The sequence below is a fragment of the Rattus norvegicus genome, chromosome 5 (assembly GCF_021556685.1).
Source record: "Rattus norvegicus strain SHRSP/BbbUtx chromosome 5, alternate assembly SHRSP_T2T, whole genome shotgun sequence".
NCBI classification, from domain to species: Eukaryota; Metazoa; Chordata; class Mammalia; order Rodentia; family Muridae; genus Rattus; species Rattus norvegicus.
In genome coordinates this window covers 37,146,302-37,165,741 of record NC_141538.1, presented here as the reverse complement: position 1 = coordinate 37,165,741, position 19,440 = coordinate 37,146,302, and positions in this window count along the sequence as shown.

The window sequence follows — 19,440 nt, the reverse complement described above, 5'->3', positions numbered from 1 at the left end:
ATATATACAGCCACCAAAATTATATAAGATTGATGAAGCTAGAAAGTGCATGCTGAAAGGGACCGCATATAGATCTCTCCTGAGAGACACATCCAGAGTATGTCCAATACAGAGGTCAATGCTAGCTACAAACCACCGAACTGAGAATAGGATCCCCTTGGGTGATTTAGAGGAATTATTGAAAGAGTTGAAGGAGCTTGCAACCCCCCAAGAACAACACTGTCAACCAACCAGAGCTTCCAGGGACTAAACCACTACCGAAAGGCTATACATGGACTGACCCAGGACTCCAACTGCATATGTAACAGAGAATAGCCTTGTTGGGGCACCATTGAAAGGAGAACCCTTGGTCTTGCCAAGGTTGGACTCCCCAGCATAGGGGAGTATGGGGAGCAGTAAGGGTTATGTATATGTAGAATACCTGTATGGGGGAGGGGGAGTAGAGGGAATGGGGACTTATGGTCAGGAAGCTGGGAAGGTGAATAACCTTTGAAATGTAAGTAAAGAAATATATCTAATAAAAAAATTTTAAAAATCAGACATAAAATCTGAAGAATTCTGGAACACTATGAAAAGGCTAAACCTATGAATATCATGATTAGAAGGAGAAAACCCAAGTCGAAGGCACAGAAAATATTTATAACAAAATCATGAAGGAAAAATTTCGAAATCTAAATGGAAGATGCTATCAAGGTGTAAAAGAGATTTAGACTCCAAGTTGACAAGACCAAAAAAAAAAAGGAACTCAGAATGACACATAATAATCAAAACAACACTACTTATACAGAACAGGGAAACATTTTAAAAGCTGCATAGAAAAATAACAAGCCACATATAGAGCAGGCCCTAGATAGCACCCATATTATCAGTCAAGACTCTCAAAGACTAAAAAGATCTGGACTGTTGTAAACAAGTTCTGAGATACTACAGACACCAGCTCAGACTGTTGTGCTCAACAAAACTATCTATGACAATGAAATGAGAAAGAAACACATTTGTGAATAAAATAAATTTAAGTAATTTCTGTCTACCTATCCACAGAATTCAATTAGGGCTGCTTGCCTGGAACACAGGCAACTAACTCCCATCTTCATTACTGAAAAGAAGTCTGTCAATCTCTCACCAACCATTTACAGGCAATGGATCATGAAAAAAGGATGAACTCTTCCAAGTGCCTCATGGATTCATACCGGAATGTAACATGCTTGATATTATGCAAGTCATATACAAGTAAATATATCTGTTGGCATTCCAGTCATGAGAGTTACCTAGGTTTAAAATGCAAGGCATGATCTCTACTTCTAAAGACAGCCTCCATGTGATCATATAGTGTTGGTTACCCCCAAAACATTCATACAACTATTACATCAGTGAACATGCCATTCCTGGAAGGTGAGCATAAAGTATGCAAAGAGTCTGGTCTAGTAAGATCTTTGATGGCCTTTCTCTATGACAGTGTCCTGCATTAAAAATATTGATAACATTAATGCTAGCTAACAAGATGTAAGCTCTTGTCTCCATTAGATGTTGAGAATGTGCACCTTACTTATGAAGTTGGAAGACCTATGATGACTGTGTACAACACTGTCATTCAGTTAGGACAATGTTCATTGGTCACTAAACATGCTCCCCATTCATGTAGATCTGTGTCATCTATTTACAATCTACGACAGGTGGTGTACCTCATTCCACTTCTTCCTTATGCTGGTTTCTAAATCCTATAAAAGATCCCTAAGTGTGACTACTCATAGATGCTTTCCAGGAGAGTCCAATTCAAGAGTATCAAATGTGATGGATTATTATTTCAGTGGAGTATTCCTAACAAAGATGAAGTACCATCGATTGCATTGTTAAAAATTGTAGAAACTGGCTTTTATTGGATCAAGCTATTGAATCAAAAAGTGTTGATAGGCAGTATGTTTTCTTCAGAGAATTCTTTCATTTTTGTTACAGATGGGTATAGTCTGCTATATCTTTACATCATTTTTACATGTATGTGATTTGGTCCAACTTCCTTTTCTTTTAGTGACGATATTACAATAAAGTAAGGTCTAAAGAATTTATTTGAAATTATTTGGCTCATTAAAGGTCCCATATCTAAACACAGAGTCAATTTTAAGTAAGAACTACCACATGAATTTGAGATGATGGTAAACAGCTACATGATATGAAATCTTAACTACTGTCTTCAACTGAGTAGTTTGTCTTGAAATGCCTATTGTTTTTCAAAATTTCATTTTTTCTAGTGCATGTTTTATTGGGTTTTTTCAGATGTTATCCCCTTTTCCAGTTTCCCCTCCTCCTACACCCCTATTCCATCCCCCCTCCCCTTGCTTCTATAAGCTAGCTCCCCATCCATCCATCCACCCACTCCTCCCTCACTGCCCTAGCATTCCCCTACACTGTGGCATCAAGCTTTCACAGAACCAAGGGCTTGTCCTCCTATTGATGCCTGATAAGGCCAACCTCTGCTACGTATGTTTCTGGAGCCATGGGTCCATCTCTATGTACTCTTTGGTTGGTGGTTTAGTCCTTGGGAGCTCTAAGGGGTCTGGTTTGTTGGTATTGTTCTTACTATGGGGTTGCAAACATCTTAAGTTCAAAATTTTATTTTCAAAAACAATTTTTCTCTGACGTATTGCCAAATTAGGTAAAGGAAGAAAACATTCCCAGCTTATTCTCTGTAACAGCAAATATACAGTGAAACTAATCATTTAAATTATATTTTGAGATATAAACTTAGTCATTTTTTTTTCTGGAGTCAGGTGTAGGAGGGCACAGCTGTGAACTTACAATTCTGGAAATTGAGGCAAAACACGTCAAATTCAAGAGTGGCATAGGATGTATACTTAGGCACTGTCTCAAAAACAGTACCTGTTTTACTGTGAAGACTAATCTAATAAACCAGAGAGAACTGTTCATAGCCAGGACACGTTCTATTTGATTTTTCAATCAGGAAAAGAACGATAATAGGATGGGGCTAACTGTAGCAATTTTAAGATTCTTCGACAAAAAGATTGAGGATAGAATTTTTTCTCCATCTGAAAGATTTTAGGAGCTAGTGACTAAAGGAAATCCTGGGTTATGAAAATTCTGCTTGCATTAAGACTACTCTCCAAAATCTGATTTATTTTACATAACTTGAATAACCTTCAATTGACTTCCATAGTGAAACTGAAACAGCTTCTCAATGTATCTATTAAAGTAAGCTGTAACATGTGCCTAGTGAGAACCTGTGTGGAAACATTTCCTGCCCCTTAGAAAATATAAATGTCCTTCACTCTATCTCCTCTGGAAAGCAGAAATCAATGCCTGTTTTTATGTTTAAAACCTGAGGGAAGAAAACTCAACATCAGAACAAATCACCAAAGAGCAAATCACATCTCATACTGGAAACCTAGCCATATTCCCAGAGGTATTGTGGTTATGGACTTTAGTGATGTATCTTCTATTGCCACTTTGATAGAAATATTTAAACTGTTTAAAGATTAAGTCTACTAACTAGTACTTGTATTCTGCTAAAGTATTTTCAGAATTGAAACACAAATTAAACCTTTCAAAAAATGAGTAAATTTGTTGATGACCTCTTGTGTAACTAATTTTGAGAAAAGTTGCGGTGAGTAGAAAAATAAGTTGGAAACTCATAAAAAAAAGCTGGGTGGGGGGCTCAGTAAATGAGGAGTGAGCAAAAGAAAATAAAAATATTCACTTTTTCTCATATACACATAATTTTTTGGTCTACATATTTTTATAAACAATGTTTTTGTTTGTATATGATTATGTGGTGGTTTGAATTTGTATGGCTCCCACAGACTCATATATTTGAGTGCTTAGTCACCAGTGAGTGGAACTGTTTGAAAAATATTAGTGTGGCCTTGCTGGAGGAAGTTTGGCCTTGTTGCATTAGGTTGGTTCTTGAAGGAGGAAGTTTGTCCTGAGGAGTGGGCTTTGAAGTTTCAAACGTCAAAAGAACACCTCCTCTTTCTTTCTCTTCACAACCATCAGATTAGTTATGCAGAACTCTTGGCTACTGTGACAGAACCAGACCTGTCTAATTACTACCATGATGATCATGGACTAACCCTATAAAACTGTAAGCTACCTCTGAAAAAAATGTTTTTTTAATTGGAGATTTCTTGGTCACAGAGTTTTTTCACATAATAGAACTGTAAGACCAGTTACATACAGATCTCCTATTCTCCTATACTTGTACACCTATGCTTGCATATACTTGTACAGAGCTGAAAATACATATCATGATTTTCAATATATAAGAGATTAGATGAAAAAAGAGATTAGATAAAGATCAGGATATTTGGTTATAAGGTCTAATGTTATTCTTGAAGTCTTAGAATGCTATGTGAAAGTGGGCTTGTATTCAATTTACCTATGTTTATACAAATGAAATGCACTACTGCATATTGTATTATTTCAAGCAGCACCTATATTATTTTAAAAGAACTATAAGATAATGCTAAGGAAGGAAGAAAAATAAAGTTAAATGAAATGTTTGATCAAAATTTTAACACATGTAAAAGAGTGACAGATACAAATAGTAATAAAAAAAAAGCAGCATAAAAAAACAAAAGCAAATATGGCAAATATTGATCCAGATGTGTCAATTACATTAAATGAATATGAAAATGAATGAACTGAAAGACATATTTATTTGTAAAAATGGATGAAAAACAATGCACACATGCATATATTTCTAGGTATTAAATATCTTTGTTTTTTTTCAAATTGTATAAATAAGGAAGTGAGGTGTGACAATTTGATACATATAAAAATATGCAATGGTCAAATAACAATTAACATTATTTTTCCCTCTTTAAACACATATTTAAAATTTTTGACTCTCATAATTTATAAATCTATAAAGTTCAGTATGATACTTGAATATATGTATCAACTGAGTAGTGAACAAATTAAAGTAATGAAATTTTGTTTATTTTATTTTATTTTTCTTGGACATTTTATGCATTTACATTTTAAATGTTACCCCCTTTCCCCTTTTCCCATATCTCTTCCTCTTCCCCTGCCTCTATGAGGATGTTCCCATTCCCACCAAACCACTCCAACCTCAACACCCTGGTATTACCCTTCATTTGGGAAACAAGCCTTTACAGGACCAAGGGCCTATTGATCCTGAACAATGCCATCCTCTGCTACATATGTGGCATGTGGATTCCTCCATGTGTACTCATAGGTTGGTGGTTTAGTCCTTGGGAGCTTGGGTAGGGTTTGGTTGTTTGATATTGTTGTTCTTCCTATGGTGTTGCAAACCCCTTCAGCTCCTTGAGTCTAACTCTTCGTTTAGTCCAGTGATCACCTGCAACCATCCTCATCTTTGTCAGTAGGACTCTGGCAGAACCTCTCAGAAGATACCATAACTGGCTCCAGTCAGCAAGAATTTCTCAGCATTAGCAATAGTGACTGGGTTTTATGGAAGCATATTGCATGGATCCCCAGATGGGGCAGTCTCTGGATGACCTTTTCTTTGGTCTCTGCTCTACTCTTTATCCCTATATTTCCTCCAGTAAATATTTTGTTCTCCCTTCTAAGAAGGAATGAAGCATGTACATTTTGGTCTTTCTTCTTCTTGGGCTTCATATGATCTGTGACTTTTTTTCTTAGCTAGTCTAAGTATTTGGGATAATATACACTTATCAGTGAGTGCATACAATTTGTGTTCTTTTGTGACGGTTTACCTCACTCAGGATGATATTTTCTAGAATTCCCTAAGAATGTCATGTAGTAATTGTTTTTAAAAGCTGAGCCGAACTCCATTGTGTAAATGTACAACATTTTCTGTATCCATTCCTCTGATTTTTTACTTTCTTATCATACCTTGGATTTGGGGCTCACTTTTTCCAGGTCATAAAATGTACGACATTATTTTAAAATATAATCACACAAACAAGCTAAAGACATTGTAAACTGTATGTTTCTCAGTCACATTCAAATTTCTTTCAAGTATCAATGACATTCCAGGATACAGTAATTACTAGCTTTTGTTTGTGTTAACTTCAGTCTTTTAAAAGTAACCACATAGAGAAAGATCATATCATAGATGTCAGAGTTTTATTCATTCATTCTTCATATATTCACATATTGATAAAGATCTAGATTAATTCTATACTCTTCCTTCTTGTGAATAAAGATGTAATAACCCTAGGCATCCAAAAGTTTATTTCATAAAATATCATATTCTTTGAGATATACTTGGTATATATAGGTCTATCATGTGACAGATCCTGAAACATCATACCCTACTTCATAATTGTTATAGTTTGAATTTCAAGAAAATATATTTAATTTCAGCCTTGTTTATACCTCGATTAAGTTTTTCAATATTTTTCTAATATTTGTTAAAATTGTTACAAAAATATATCTCATCATAGTTTTACCTTATGTTTTTGACAGTTACTGATCCTAAAAATTCTTTGACCATTTGAGTTTTCTCTTCAGGATTCGCTGTCAGTTAGCTTTATATGTTGTAGAACATTAATGTTCCTCAAATAGTCTGAGTATTAATCATTTTAAGGTAAATAATTTATAGGAAAATATTTTCCTTATTTTGCACCAGAGTTTAGAACTTTATGTTTTCAACACCCAATGCAAATTCCTACACCTACTTATAGGAAAATAGCAGTTTCACACACTAATGAAATGATTTAAAATCAAAATATATTGACAAGAATTAGCTCTATCCCTCATCCTGTAAAAGTTTATATAAATCTCCAGTCAAAACAGACAAGGTATCTCTCATGAAACATTGTTTGTATAGATTCCAAGGAGACTTTATGCTGTATACTATATTGGAATGTATTTGGAAGGTACTGTTTTGAATCGGTAACAAAGTGAAAATCCCAGAGTACTTTGAGCAATATAAATTATTTTAAGCTACGTGCATTATAACTATTTCTATTTTGGAATAATTTCTATATTTCGTCCAGTGGAGTTTCATGGATTTTATTGAAAAGGTTTTCAGTTATCTCATACATAGAGAAATGTAAATTATGAATACATTCAGATATATACTACTAACAGTAGTCAAAAGAAAGTTAAGAATTGCTATATTAATTTCAGAAATGAAAAATCTATAGCAATAAAAGTTATAATATAAATGACATATGAAGATAAATCTCCTAGAATTACACCTAACATCTCAACAGAGACTCTAAATCCAGAATATCCTGGACAGATATCTAGCACACCATAAGAAACCACCAATATCAACTCAGACTACTATACCCAGCAAAATCCTCCACCACTGTGGTTGGAGAAATCAAGGTATTCTATCACAAAACTAAATTTAAACAATATCTTTCTAATAATCCAGTCCTACAGAAGATACTAGAACTAGAAGATACTCTGACATGAAGGTTACCACCTTATATATTATACCCAAGAAAACACAAGAAATAAACAATCTTACAGTAAACCAAAAGAATACAATCACATAAAGAAAGTAACAACTCCAAAGTCAAAATAAAAAGATCTAACATTGTTCATTACTATCTCTCAACATCAACAGACTTGATTTACCAATAAAATGGTATAGGCTAACTAACTGGATACATAAACAGGATCCATTGTTCTGATGCATACAAAATACACACCTCAGTAACAAAGATAAATACTACCTCAGAGTGATGTGTGTTCATGTATATATAATATAGTCTTTAAAAATAAATAGTAATGAACTATGAGACTAAAACAAATAATCTACAAGGAAAAATATGAATTTATTTTATAGTTTAAAACTTTACCATCTCTCTATCAAAAATGTAATGATCCCTCAGACAAAAAGTGAATAAAAGGCAGATCTTCCTGGTTGCTGCCCCCGCGGAGAGCTCATAAGCAACACCCCACATGCAAACTTGAGCCTCGGGACCAAGGTAAGACAAACCTTCCTGCTCCAAGCGACCTGCCTGGTGAACTCAGGACACACAGAGGCAAAATTCCTCTAGGACCAGACACTTCCAGTTCTCAGCGGGATTCCCAAACTCACAGATCCTTGCCCAGAGCAGCTCACTGCTCCCAAACCCCATGGAAGAGAGAGCTCACCGCCCAGATATGTGGGCACTCCTGAGACTGCAGAGCAGAAGAGACCACAATAATGCCCACCCCTGCCCACATCCCTGGCCCAAGAGGAAACTGGACATGACCTCTGGGTTCCCGTAGATAAGGGCACAGGAGCAGCAGGTCCCCTGCGTCTGAGACACCGCCCGAACCTGAAGGGATCAACCAGATAAACAGTTCTCAGCACCCAATTCCCGTGAGAGGCAGAGCTTCATGGGAGCTTCAGAGAGGCAGACATGCCTGGGAAACGAGAAGAGACTACACTCTGCCCACATTACTGAGGAAAACACTAAATGCCATCTGGAACCCTGGTGCACAGAAGCTCCCGGAAAGGGCAGCACAGATCTTCCTAGTTGCTGCCCCTGAGGAGAGCTCATAAGCAACACCCCACAAGCAAACTTGAGCCTTGGGACTACAGGTAAGACCAACCATCCTGCTCCAATCAACCTGTCTGGTGAACTCAGGACACAAGCCCACAGGAACAGCTGAAGACCTGTAGATAGGAAAAACTACACGCCCGAAAGCAGAACACTCTGTTCTCATAACTGGCTGAAATAAAACAGGAAAACAGGTCTACAGCACTCCTGACACACAGGCTTATAGGACAGTCTAGCCACTGTCAGAAATAGCAGGACAGAGTAACACTAGAAATAATCTGATGGCGAGAGGCAAGCGCAGGAACCCAAGCAACAGAAACCAAGACTACATGGCATCATCAGAGCCCAATTCTCCCACCAAAGAAAACACGGAATATCCAAAAACACCAGAAAAGCAAGATCTAGTTTCAAAATCATATTTGATCATGATGCTGGAGGACTTCAAGAAAGACATGAAGAACTCCCTTAGAGAAAAACAGGAAAACATAAATAAGCAAGTAGAAGCCTACAGAGAGGAATCACAAAAATCCCTGAAAGAATTCCAGGAAAACACAGTCAAACAGTTGAAGGAATTAAAAATGGAAATAGAAGCAATCAAGAAAGAACACATGGAAACAACCCTGGATATAGAAAACCAAAATAAGAGACAAGGAGCCGTAGATACAAGCTTCACTAACAGAATAAAAGTGATAGAAGAGAGAATCTCAGGAGCAGAAGATTCCATAGAAATCATTGAATTAACTGTCAAAGATATGTAAAGCAGAAAAAGCTACTGGTCCAAAACATACAGGAAATCCAGAACTCAATGAGAAGATCAAACCTAAGGATAATAGGTATAGAAGAGAGTGAAGACTCCCAGCTCGAAGGACCAGAAAATATCTTCAACAAAATCATAGAAGAAAACTTCCCTAACCTAAAGAAAGAGATACCATAAGCATACAAGAAGCATACAGAACTCCAAATAGATTGGACCAGAAAAGAAATTCCTCCCAACACATAATAGTCAAAACACCAAATGCACAGAATAAAGAAAGAATATTAAAAGCAGTAAGGGAAAAAGGTCAAGTAACATAAAAAGGCAGACCTATCAGAATCACACCAGACTTTTTGCCAGAGACTATGAAAGCCAGAAGATACTGAAAGATGTCACACAGACCCTAAGAGAACACAAATGCCAGCCCAGGTTACTGTATCCTGCAAAACTCTCAAATATCATAGGTGGAAAAACCAATATACTCCATGACAAAACCAAATTTACACAATATCTTTCTACAAATCCAGCGCTACAAAGGATAATAAATGGTAAAGTCCAACATAAGGAGGCAAGCTACATCCTAGAAGAAACAAGAAACTAATCGTCTTGGCAACAAAACAAAGAGAAGAAAAGCACACAAACATAATCTCACATCTAAATATGAATGCAACAGGAAGCAATAATCACTATTCCTTATTATCTCTCAACATCAATGGCCTCAACTCCCAAATAAAAAGACATAGATTAACAAACTGGATACGCAATGAGGACCCTGCATTCTGCTGCCTACAGGAAACACACCTCAGAGACAAAGACAGAGACTACCTCAGAATAAAAGGCTGGAAAAAAACTTTCCAAGCAAATGGTCGGAAGAAGCAAGCTGGAGTAGCCATTCTCATATCAAATAAAATCAATTTTCAACTAAAAGCCATCAAAAAAGATAAGGAAGGACACTTCATATTCATCAAAGGAAAAATCAACCAAGATGAACTCTCAATCCTAAATATCGATCCCCCAAATACAAGGGCACCTACATATGTAAAAAAAACCTTACTAAAGCTCAAAACACACATTGATCCTCACACAATAATAGTAGGAGATTTCAACACCCCACTCTCATCAATGGATAGATCATGGAAACAGAAATTAAACAGAGACGTAGACAGACTAAGAGAAGTCATGAACGAAATGGAATTAACAGATATTTATAGGATGTTCTATCCTAAAGCAAAAGGATAAACATTTTTCTCAGCTCCTCATGGTACTTTCTCCAAAATTGACCATATAATTGGTCAAAAAACAGGCCTCAACAGGTACAGAAAGATAGAAATAATCCCATGTGTGCTATCAGACCACCACAGTCTAAAGCTGGTCTTCAATAACAATGAGGGAAGAATGCCCACATATACTTGGAAGTTGAACAATGCTCTACTCAATGATAACCTGGTCAAGGAAGAAATAAAAAAAGAAATTAAAAACTTTTTAGAATTTAATGAAAATGAAGGTACAACATACCCAAACTTATGGGACACAATGAAAGCTGTGCTAAGAGGAAAACTCATAGCGCTGAGTGCCTGCAGAAAGAAACAGGAGAGAGCATATGTCAGCAGCTTGACAGCACACCTAAAAGCTCTAGAACAAAAAGAAGCAAATATACTCAGGAGGAGTATAAGACAGGAAATAATCAAACTCAGAGTTTAAATCAATCAAGTAGAAACAAAAAAGACCATAGAAAGAATCAACAGAACCAAAAGTTGGTTCTTTGAGAAAATCAACAGATAGAGAAACCCTTAGCCAGACTAATGAGAGGACACAGAGAGTTTGTCCACATTAACAAAATCAGAAATGAAAAGGGACCCATAACTACATATTCAGAGGAAATTCAAAAAATCATCAGATCTTACTATAAAAGCCTATATTCAACAAAACTTGAAAATCTCCAGGAAATGGACAACTTCCTAGACAGATACCAGGTACCGAAGTTAAATCAGGAACAGATAAACCAGTTAAACAATCCCATAACTCCTAAGGAAATAGAAGCAGTCATTAAAGGCCTCCCAACAAAAAAGAGCCCAGGTCCAGACGGGCTTAGTGCAAAATTCTATCAGACCTTCATAGAAGACCTCATACCAATACTATCCAAAGTATTCCACAAAACTGAAACAGATGGAGCACTACCCAATTCCTTCTATGAAGCCACAATTACTCTTATACCTAAACCACACAAACACCCAACAAAGAAAGAGAACTTCAGACCAATTTCCCTTATGAATATCCATGCAAAAATACCCAATAAAATTCTGGCAAACTGAATCCAAGAGCACATCAAAACAATCATCCACCATGATCAAGTAGGCTTCATCCCAGGCATGCAGGGATGGTTTAATATACGGAAAACCATCAACATGATCCATTATATAAACAAACTGAAAGAACAAAACCACATGATCATTTCATTAGATGCTAAGAAAGCATTTGACAAAATTCAACACCCCTTCATGATAAAAGTCCTGGAAAGAATAGGAATTCAAGGCCCATACCTAAACATAGTAAAAGCCATATACAGCAAACCAGTTGCTAACATTAAACAAAATGGAGAGAAACTTGAAGAAATCCCACTAAAATCAGGGACTAGACTATGCTCCCCACTCTCTCCCTACTTATTCAATATAGTTCTTGACGTTCTAGCCAGAGCAATCAGACAACAAAAGGAGATCAAGGGGATACAGACTGTAAAAGCAGAAGTCAAAATATCACTATTTGCAGATGATATGATAGTATATTTAAGTGATCCCAAAAGTTCCACCAGAGAACTACTAAAGCTGATAAACCACTTCAGCACAGTGGCTGGGTATAAAATTAACTCAAATACATCAGCAGCCTTCCTCTACACAAAAGAGAAACAAGCCAAGAAAGAAATTAGGGAAACGGCACCCTTCATAATAGACCCAAATAATATAAAGGACCTCGGTGCGACTTTAACCAAGCAAGTAAAAGATCTGTACAATAAGAACTTCAAGACTCTGAAGAAGGAAATTGAAGAAGACCTCAAAAGATGGAAAGATCTCCCATGCTCATGGATTGGCAGGATTAATATAGTAAAAATGGCCATTTTACCAAAAGCAATCTACAGATTCAATGCAATTTCCATCAAAATACCAATCCATTTCTTCAAAGAGTTAGACAGAACAATTTGCGAATTCATCTGGAATAACAAAAAACCCAGGATAGCTAAAACTATCCTCAACAATAAAAGGACTTCAGGGAGAATCACTATCCCTGAACTCAAGCAATATTACAGAGCAATAGTGATAAAGACTGCATGATATTGGTACACAGACAGACAGATAGACAAATGGAACAGCATTGAAGACCCAGAAATGAACCCACACACCTATGAGCACTTGATTTTTGACAAAGGAGCCAAAACTATCCAAGGGAAAAAGATAGCATTTTCAGCAAATGGTGCCAGTTCAACTGGAGGTCATCATGTAGAAGAATGCAGATCGATCCATGCTTATCACCCTGTACAAAGCTTAAGTCCAAGTGGATCAAGGACCTCCACATCAAACCAGATACACTCAAACTAATAGAAGAAAAACTAGGGCAGCATCTCGAACACATGGGCACTGGAAAAAATTTCCTGAAAAAAACACCAATGGCTTATAATGTAAGATCAAGAATCGACAGATGAGATCTCATAAAATTGCAAAGCTTCTATAAGGCAAAGGATACTGTGGTTAGGACAAAACAGCAACCAACAGATTGGGAAAAGATCTGTACCAATCCTACAACAGATAGAGTCCTTGTATCCAAAATATACAAAAAACTCAAGAAGTTAGACCGCAGGGAGACAAATAACCCTATTTAAAAATGGGGTTCAGAGCTGAAGAATTCACAGCTGAGGAATGGCGAATGGCTGAGAAACACCTAAAGAAACGTTCAACTTCTTTAGTCATAAGGAAAATGCAAATCAAACAACCCTGAGATTTCATCTCACACCAGTGAGAATGGCTAAGATCAAAAACTCAGGTGACAGAAAATGCTGGTGAGGATGTGGAGAAAGAGGAACACTCCTCCATTGTTGGTGGGATTGCAGACTGGTAAAACCATTCTGGAAATCAGTCTGGAGGTTCCTCAGAATATTGGACATTGAACTGCCTGAGGATCCAGCTATACCTCTCTTCGGCATATACCTAAAAGATGCCCCAACATATAAAACAGACACATGCTCCACTATGTTCATAGCAGCCTTATTTATAATAGCCAGAAGCTGGAAAGAACCCACATGCCTTTCAACAGAGGAATGGATACAGAAAATGTGGTACATCTACACAATGGAATATTACTCAGCTATCAAAAATGCCTTTATGAAATTCATAGGCAAATGTTTGGATCTGGAAAATGTCATCCTGAGTGAGGTAACCCAATCACAGAAAAACACACGCGGTATGTACTAATTGATAAGTGGCTATTAGCCCAAATGCTTGAATTACCCTAGATGCCTAGAACACATGAAACTCAAGACGAATGATCAAAATGTGAATGCTTCACTCCTTCTTTAAAAGGGGAACAAGAATACCCTTGGCATGGAATAGAGAGTCAAAGATTAAAACAGAGCAGAAGGAACACCCATTCAGAGCCTGCCCCACATGTGGCCCATACATATACAGCCACAAAATTAGACAATATGGATGAAGCAAAGATGTGCAGGCTGACAGGAGACAGATGTAGATCTCTCCTGAGAGACACAGCCAGAATACAGCAAATACAGAGGCGAATGCCAGCAGCAAACCACTGAACTGAGAGTGGGACCTCCGTTGAAGGAATCAGAAAAAGAACTGGAAGAGCTTGAAGGGGCTTGAGACACCATATGAACAACAATGCCAAGCAATCAGAACTTCCAGGGACTAAGCCTAAAGACTATACATGGACTGACCCTGGACTCTGACCTCATAGGTAGCAATGAATATCCTAATAAGATCACCAGTGGAAGGGGAAGCCCTGGGTCCTGCTAAGACTGAACATGATTGTTGGGGGGATGACAGCAATGGGGGGAGGATGGGGAGAGGAACACCTGTAATGAAGGGGAGGGGAAGGGGCTAGGGGGATGTTGGCCCGGAAACTGGAAAGGGAATAATACTCGAAATGTAAATAAGAAATACTCAGAAAAAAAGAATGTCAAATATTGAAACAGAATAAATAAATGTATAAAGAACTCAAAAAAAGTGAAAAAAAGTGTATGAGAACCCAATGATTCCATATCTCAATTTTACACAAGTGATAGCCAACAATATTCTCCAAGTAGAAGAATTCTCTAAATATACATTAACTCAATGTTTACATAGAAGCCTCATATTCTGTGCCAGTAAACATATCATGTTAATTTTTTAATTTGTTATTTTGTTTAATTACATCCCAGATGTGTCCCCACTTACTGGTACCCTCTCCCACAGTTCTTTATTCTATTCCCACTCTGCCTTTCCTTGCAGAGAGGGTTCCTCCTCTCTCTCCCTTCCACATCCACCTTCCATTTGGCCCACTGAGGCCAAACCAGGCAGTCCTCTGCTACATGTGTGCCAGGGACTTAGGGTCATCCCACATATGCTCCCTGGTTTGTGGCTCAGTCTCTAAGAGCTCCTAGTGGTCTGGGTTAGTTACGACTGCTGGCCTTCCTACAAGGGTCACCATCCCCTTCAACTGGAGTCCTCAACTTTAGTCCAAATGTTGAGTGTTAATATCTACATCTGTCTCAGTCAGCTGCTGGTTGTCTCAAAGGATAGCCATGCTAGGCTCCTCTCTGTAAGCACATCATAGCATCAGTAACAGCATCAGTAGTAGTTAGTGACTCCACTCCCCTAACCCCCTTGAGATGGATCCAACGTTGGGCTGGTTGTTAGACAGCCTTTCTTTCAACATCTTCCACATTTTTGTCCTTGCATTTTCTCCTGTGAGTATTTTGTTCCCCCTTCTAAGAAGGACTGATGCATCATCACATTTTGGTCTTCTTTCTTCTTGAGTTTCATATGGTCCTGAATTGTATCTTGAGTATTCCAAGCTTTTGGGCTAATATCCACTTATCAGCGAGTGCATACCAACTTTATGAACGATATCAAAATAAATTACAATGAAATACCATCATGCCATTAGAATAGCTACGATAAAGCAAGGCAAGTAATGATATAAAAAGAAAATAAATGACAGTTAATATGTGATATATTGGAACCCTACTACATATTTGGTTGTTGGTAGAATTATTAAAGTAATACACCCTTTGTTAAAAAGCAGCATAATTAATTTTTACACAGTTATAATAGAATTACTGCACAATTAACATATTTCTTGAGAATGTCTCCATATGAATTAAGATCATGTTATCACTAAGATATTCTATATTTTCTTTAATCAGAATTTTTATGACACATATAATGTAAAAATTCATTTATCAAGCAAAATGTTCATGTACTTACAAAGGAAAAAAATCTTGATTATACTAGAACATAGAGAAGACATTATACTGTATCTACTTACCTAGTCACTAAAGAAAATTTCTTAAAGAATTCATGTGTATGAGGTGCATAGAAATGTCAGAATTATGGAAACAGCAGTTTCTTGTACAAGGATTTGACAGGAATAAATTTGTAATAATCTTTGATTCACCTGTGTTTATTTATACTTCTTTCTGCACCATGGCTGGGTGCTTCAACACAGCTGTTTTGAGTTAAACTCCTCTCCAAGTTGACTAATTCAATCCGGCTTTTCTTGGCTTCTCACAGAATTGCTGTACTTTCCTCAAACTCACTCTAGCAATTTGTCCTAATGTTCTGGCTCCTTCTCTGTCCTAATTCTCTGGCTTCAACTGCCTCTGCTGACCTGCAGTGAACTGCATGAAATCACAAAAGAATTCACCTCCACTTAGGCTTCAACTGCCTCTGCCTCAGCTGAACATAACTCAACTCCCCTGCACGTCTCCTGTGCTGACTGATTGAGCAGAACTGACCTAACTCTGATCTGCACTGAAATAAATTGATATGAACTCAAATGACTAAACTGTCCTCCAGCTGACCAGCCTCACTTTTCCTGTCCATTCCCATGAAAGTTGGGTGTATCCTAGCTGTCTCATTTTGTCAAGATCTTTCTCTGATCCATTACTTTGTCTGTCCCTTGATCAGATGTCACTTTCAAACATGGCTGCTTCCTTCTATAAACTAAACTTACCTACATTGTTTGCAATTAATTGTGTACTAAAAGTGTGTCTGTATACCAGTAGCCATGTTCCTGGATTAAAATTTCTGTATACAAATTGAGAGTTACTTATAGCTTGGTTATTACCTTCATACTTTCTAGTGAAGTCTATCTTATTTCTGATAATGCTTAACAACTGTGTACTTTTAAAAATGATTCAGTGAATAGCTTTATGATACTTATCATGTACACATGAAAAGTAAGAAAAAATAGGACAATCATTATGTAAGCAAATGAGAACTTTGGCTGCAATTTCTCTTTACTACACTTGTTTTCTTTTACAAATGCTTACATGAAAAATAAGACAATGAGAAAGATCCAGTTGAAATCCTTCCCATATTAAACAAGTATGACATGAAAACAGAAAACTGGAGAAGATGGCTATCTATATCTTTGTATTTTTTTTTCCTAAAACAAAATTTAGAGAAACATAGTCTTAAATTTTACTTTCAAATATAGAACCTTATCTTGTTTATCTTACATAAAATGAAGAAAATATCTTGTAAACAGATTAAAAATGGAACTGACAAAATAGGTTAGCTAAACCTTGTTTCTATTGTCTTTTGAAATTTAACCTTTGTGATTAATCACTAGGCACAATGATGTTCCTTGAAAAGCTCTAACAAGCATCATATAATGACTATACCCCTGAATATACTGGGTATATTTGGATAAAGGTGATCCTATGTGTAGGTAACATTGACAATGTGATGTTACTGCCCTCTAATGGGTGGAATTTGATAGGATTAGTTATAAATACAATGTATAAGAAATTATCCAATGATGATAATGTCTATAGGCTGTTAAAATTTGCCTAACAGATTTTTACTTTATGAAATATGTATTTTATAATCCAATAAGGTGAGCAGGGAATGCCTTAGTATTGTTACTAACAATATGTTAGTGTCCATAGTAGCAAGTTTAAGACAGGAGCTCAAAATATCAATACAGTACCTTTAGATGTTCATTACAATATGATCTTCAAGTCATGACACAGGAGTTACTACTTAAAATTTTAAACTCAAAATGTTTCTTTAATAAGAAAATGTAGCTATAAATTAATAATTAGATAAAGCAATTAAATAATCTGAATCATACCATGACTATACATTGCATTATAACAAGCTAAGTTAATACCTGTATTTAAACTTTATTTTCAAAAATTGATACATTTATATAATACATTTTGATCATATCCAGGCCCTTTTGCCCTGAACCAAATCCCCAAATTTATATTCTGTCTCTATCTATCTTTTTCTGAATTTAGCTAGTGCTGGTTTGGGATCATCTTCAATTGAAGCCTGGATAACTTACCACTGACCACCTCTGCCTAAAGGAAAGTAGCAATCTCCTTCCCAGCTGCCAGCAGCTGCCAGTAACTCTTCATCTAAAACTGGAAGGCTCCAATCTCTCTTCCTTTATCCATGTTGGAAATTTAACTGACTTGATTTTGTGAAAGCCTTGGATACATTGTGAGTTCATATGTATGACAACAATGCCAATATCTAAAGGACAACAACTCCCAGCATTTTTCTCATCCTCTGGCTTCTGTATTCTTTTAAATTGTTCTTTAAGTATGTTCCCAGAACATTGTGGAAAAAGAACAGATTTTCAAACGAACTTTTCATTGTAACCTCCTCCACGTAAAATCACTTACTGGTGTTGATAGATAGTTTTACCATTTTAATATATGGTTCGAATCTAAAACCCTCACTTACCAGTCAAATATTGGATCTTTGTCTGGAATTCAGTGTTCCTGGGTGTATCTTCTCAAATACAACCTTAAGTGGATCTACCTTTCACCCTTGGAAATGCCTTTCAGAACAGTCATATCCCAACAGTCATAAAAAACTACAGCACCTGTGGCTTATGCTTAGTGCTTCCCTTGAGGTGTGTTCTAAGTACTTGTTTTATAAGACAAAAAAAAAATCACTTCAGAATAGATATAAGAAATAAGTGTTGGAAGGACACACACACATATATAAATCAAATAAACTACTATATAGCAATACTATATATTGTGTTAAAACAAACTAAATTAGTACTTGTTTTGATTTTATAATTTTTAAATTTAATTTAAAAGTATTTCATATATGTATAACACATTTTCATCATATTATCTCCAATTCCCCAACAACCTGACACACACACATATATATATATATATGTATGTATATATGTGCATACATATGTATATATGGCATTTCAATCACAGCAGTCATAATGTTTTCCTTTTTTCTACTTCAAGTTGCTACATTTTCTACAATCACAATTATTTAGTTCATTGTTGGGCATAGTCTATAACAATGGATGCTGCGGACATGCAAACCAATTGAGCTCATAAAGAGTTAAAAATAGACCTTAATAATAAAATAAACAAATGTCAAAATCTTTTGATAAGTTCCTTTTCCAATTTGTTTTCTAACAGAATTTAAATGAAACAGAAATTTTGCTTGTCAAGAAAGGACAACACATTCTCTTTGGTCTTCAGTGATGTGTGTGCTCTTATGAAACCTCGATCAAGCAAGAATAAAGATTGGGGGAAAATAACTTAGTGTTTCTAAATGAAGAACAATTATCAGTAAATATTTATGTGCTTGAAATTAAAGAAAACTTTATGCTATTAGAAGCATAATAATTGCTATATGCAATTAGAAGTCTGTCTTTCCCAATTTGGGCCTGTCACTGGAACTCCTTTTTTCAGGTTCTTCTCCATTTTTGTCCCTGCAGTTCTTTCAGTCAGGAACAATTCTGGGTCAGTGTTTTTGACTGTGGGATAGCAAACCCATCCCTCCACTCAATGCCTTCTCTTTCTACTGAACAAGTTCTCTCTGCCCACTGTAGGGCATTTCATCTAAGGTTCCTCCTTTTGACACCTGAGAGTCTTTCACCTTCCAGATCTCTGGTACATTCTATAGGGTATCCCTATCTCCTACCTCCTGAAGTTGCCTGTTTCCATTCTTTCTGTTGGCCCTC